Below are 4,457 nucleotides of genomic sequence, written 5' to 3'. Positions count from 1 at the left end.
ATGAATTTTCTCTCTTTGGACTGAAAAATTAAACAGATAAAAAATTCTGAAAGTTAATTTAGAAAGGTCATCTCCAAAGAACATATCTAGGATAATATGATGCTCCTAAGAATATTGCAATGGCATCCTGACAAACATCAGATCATGTCAGATAACTACCTCCTCAGCTAATATACTTTCTTCCTGGTAATGACTAATCATATTCCATTAAACAGCTGGAAAAACTCAACTAATGCAGCTCTCTGCATTGCAGTCTTTAGATATATGTAATGAAGCCAGTATTCTCCCTGAACAGATTAGCTATAACTGATCTCACCCATACCCTCGTAGGGACTTCAAACCTGACAGACTCTGACCTTGCTTCTGATTTATGTCTTCAAGCTCCTCAGAGAAGAGATGAAATACAAATGTTCCTTTTGGTAGAAGATATGTATGGATATGTGTAAGTGCCAGTTAAAAAGAGTTACCCCTTCTCCTTGCTCATTATCTTCCCTCCCCCACCTCTTCCCCATCCCTGGGATGTGCTCTGTCTGCAGACCATCAGGACTGGGATCCTCTATGGTGTGCTATCATCCAACAACTGAGCTCAGCCATTCCACCTGTTTGTCACCTAGGAAATCTTACATAAGGGGATAGACTCTGCAGCCTCCTGGCCTCCTCTTCACCCCCTTGGGACCATCCAGGTTTTGTAATTTCATTGGGGGAAGGGTTGGTGGTTGTGAAGGTGACCACCAGGCAGAGTTGGGGGCACGATAGGAAGCATGTGTTGTAACTTCCAGAAGCATCACAAGAGGCTATGGATGTCACAGATGCTGGCAGAGCTGTGTGCGCAGTTTTCAGATGATGGTAGGCATCCTCCCACTGCTGTTGTTATGGCTGTTGTTTTTCCTAGACAGGTTGGGGGTAACCATGAACATAAAGTGCTCGTCAGGACAGCCATATTGTAGCAGGACATTGATGCACTCCTGGCTGGAGGCCTGCTGGGGATAGGCCAGTGCTGTGTTCCTGTGGGTGCCTCGGGCCATGATGTCCATGTTGCACCAGATCAGGAGCTACACTTGTTGCCCTTGTGGCTGGCCAGGTGCAGGGCAGTGTGCCCATGCCCGTGCTGCAGGTCTCATTCACCTCATCTCAGGGGCCGTGCATGAGCAGCAGGTTGACCATCCACAGGTCTTCATTGGCAGTGGCTGGCAGCAGGGATTGGCCCAGAGACATCTCTGTGCACTGTGGCAGGGACAGGAAGAGCTTCTTCTCATCCTTATCCTGGATCCACCACTCTTCCTCGTCCCTTTTGAAGTCTAATGAGGGTTTTGTCCACCCCCCACAGCTCTCTTCCAAGCTGCTGTTGGCTAGCTCATTCCAATGAAGGTCTTATTAAGCTTTGATAACTCAGTAAACGAGTCCTCCATGTTCAGAGATTGGTTTTAGGAAAGGTGGGTGCCAAGATTCCAGTGGATCCCTGAGGACTTGATGTACATGAGGGCTCCTGTGCCGGTTTAAATGTATTATGTCCCCCAGAAAAAGCCATATTCTTTGATGCAATCTTGTGGGGCAAGCATAATAGTGGGGATTAAGTTGGACCATTTGGATTAGGTTGTTTGCATGGAGATGTGCCTCACCCACCTGTGGGTGGTGACTCTGATGGGATACTCCCATGGAGGCATGGCCCCACCCATTCAGGGTGGGCCTTGATCAGTGGAGCCATATAAATGAGCTGGCTCAAGGAGAGGAAACGGAGTGCAGCTGTGAGTGATGTTTTGAAGAAGAACAAGCTTGCTAGAGAGGAATGTCCTGGGAGAAAGCCATTTTGAAACCAGAACTTTGGAGCAGATGCCAGCCACGTGCCTTCCCAGCTAACAGAGGTTTTCCGGACGCTATTTGCCATCCTCCAGTGAAGATACCCGATTACTGATGTGTTACCTTGGACACTTTATGGCCTTAAGACTGTAACTGTATAGCCAAATAACCCCCCTTTTTATAAAAGCCAGTCCATCTCTGGTGTTTTGCATTCTGCAGCATTAGCAAACTAGAATAAGTTCAAACTAGCCCAGTTAGGATTCTGGGTCTCACAGTCTACACAGTGAGAATTCCTTCCAATGTTTCCTATGGACCGCAGGGCCATGGCTTCACTTTGGCTCATCAGTTGGGACTTGTTTTTGCTGTTCTCACATGACTGTAAACCAGTCAGGATCTGACTCTTGATGCGTTAGACCCACACGTCCCCTTCTTCATACATTGTGGCTTCAAAGTGCCACATCTGGCCAGTGAGAGACACAATGATAAACTCAAAGTTTTCTTCTTGCTCTTCAGTAGTGCCCGAGAAGTTATAGGCTTTGAAGTTGCTAGTACTTTACTTTCTCTGGTGCTTCTTTCTGCTAACATGAGGAGAGGGGAAGGGTCAAGTTTGGGGCTGGTGATGCTGGAGATGCTTGGGCTGGAGCACACGGAGTCTGAATTTGGCGAGATGTGCAAGGTGCTCATGTCCTTGGACAGGCAGTTGGTTTTAGGGATGGATGGGTGCAGGACCATGTGGCTGGGCATCCTCTTTCCTAGGACCTTCATGGTATTTCTCAGAAGATTGATTTCTTTGCCATGAAAATTCTGTATGTAATCATGTAAAATTGGGTGGTAAGTCAGCACACCATTGTCAAACAGGGAGACATTTCTTTTTGCACTCTTTGTTCAGTGATTTGCTACTTCACTTCAGCAGCATGTCCTGTTTAATTGGGATTGAGTGGCTGCTCCAATACTGTTTGTCTGACCCTCCAAGCCTTTCTTCTCTGTCTGCATTGCTCCCTTCCTGAGATGTGAAAAGGTTGGATCAGTGCTTGGGCTGCTTACAGATGACAGTGGGCATGTTGGTCGTAGGAGGAACATGGATTCAAAGTTCCTTCGGGCTGGTGCTTGGAGTCCAAGGAACTGAGGAGAAATAGTCACATAAGCTCCCGCCTCCATTAACTCGTTTGGCTTATGTGCATGGTAGACACCTGCGCTGAGCAGTCAAACGAGGTGGGTTATGACTTGCAGGGCCCTATGGAGAGCTGCTGCTTCTTCCTTGTGGCAAAAATCATCTGTTCATTGTCCTGGAAGACCCTCTCCATGTTCAGCCCATAGGTGGCACAGGTCTGGTAGTACACGCAGTGCTTGAAGTCAACGGAGATCTTCCCCACTTGGAATCCTTGACGACACACAGGTTGCTGGAACTTACTGCATTCTGGGTTCCCACTAGAATCAACAGAATCACGCTTGTATTCAGGTAGCTGGCCATTCCACTGTAGCAGTGATAAACAGTCTGTAAACTTATTTCATCCTCCAGACTGAAGACAAAGATGACAGCACCAAACACATGGCAAACTGCTCTTGGAGAGTGGGAGGGCTTCATCTCTAATCAGTAGCAGATAGCTTTGTCCTGCAACACCAATCTATTTCTCAAACATTACACCTTCAGGAGACTACTCCTAGACCTAAGTGCCAGGCAGGTACTGGAGCACCAGGAAGAACTTGCAGCTGACCAAATTAGTCACAATGCCCACTTTGAGCTCTGGGGCAGATCCATTTGGCATCCATTCCTGACTATTCACAAAGGCATCTCTGCGTGGAGACCCGTCAATGCTCTCGGAGCTGGACGAGTGTGCGCTGCGCCACGGGCTGCTTAAGTAGCCCAGTGGCCATTAGGCGCCGTGCGGAGGAGACCGGGCATCCAGTCCCTGGGCCCTAGCATGCAGCTGACACAGCAGCCGGTGCTCAGAGGCTGTTCCCTCTCCATCCGCTGCAGGTCGCTGTTGTCCAGCTTGTGTTCTTGCTCTTGCTGCTTCCCAGTATTAAAGGTAGGAAAGCACGTCGTTCTGGCTGAGCACCACGTCCAGCGTGTTATGTTACTCCTAGGCGGGCTGTACTGCCACTCCGGACCCCAGCGCGACTCCGGGCCCCCGCTTGGCGCCTGGGCCAGGCTCCTGGAGCTGCTGTGACGCCGCTAGCGGCCCACGGTCCGGCCCGCGGCGGCTCGGCGAGCTCCAGTGCCTGAAGCTGAGGCTCCGTCGCTATGCATGGGCGAGCCGGGCTCCTCGGCCCAGAAACCTTACAAGACCGTGCAGAGGCTGGCGGCCAGGTCCAGGGATGGTGGGGCGTTCCTGCAGTCCGCCGGCTCCGGCCGGTGCTGCGTGCGCACAGTCGCAGCCTCATGAGCTCTGGCTCCCCAGTGCTGAGAGTACGGAAAGTACAGAAGTCCCTGGAGCACGACGGGCGGCCATCGGCATCCTCCCCGCCCGGCGCTGCAGCCTCCTCGGCCTATTCCTGGAGCCTCCCAGGCGCTTCAGGGGAGCGTGTGGGCCGGGGCCGCCGGCACCTGCCAAGACCAGCAGCTCCGTCCTGACCATAGTCACGTAGATGCGGTAGACGGTCTTCCAGAGAGGCACCCCGCTCAGCACGGCGTCCGGTGGAGGGGATGCGGGCTCGCC

At 51.2% G+C, this 4,457-nt stretch overlaps 1 pseudogene; it reads right to left on the bottom strand.

Annotated features, from left to right (window-relative positions):
- Positions 1-836: 836 nt before the first annotated feature.
- LOC119531775 lies at positions 837-3,584 on the bottom strand (annotated as a pseudogene).
- Between the last annotated feature and the right edge of the window lie 873 nt (positions 3,585-4,457).

This window comes from Choloepus didactylus, chromosome 1 (genome assembly GCF_015220235.1).
Source record: "Choloepus didactylus isolate mChoDid1 chromosome 1, mChoDid1.pri, whole genome shotgun sequence".
NCBI lineage: Eukaryota > Metazoa > Chordata > Mammalia > Pilosa > Megalonychidae > Choloepus > Choloepus didactylus.
This window is presented reverse-complemented; position numbering and strand designations above follow the sequence as displayed.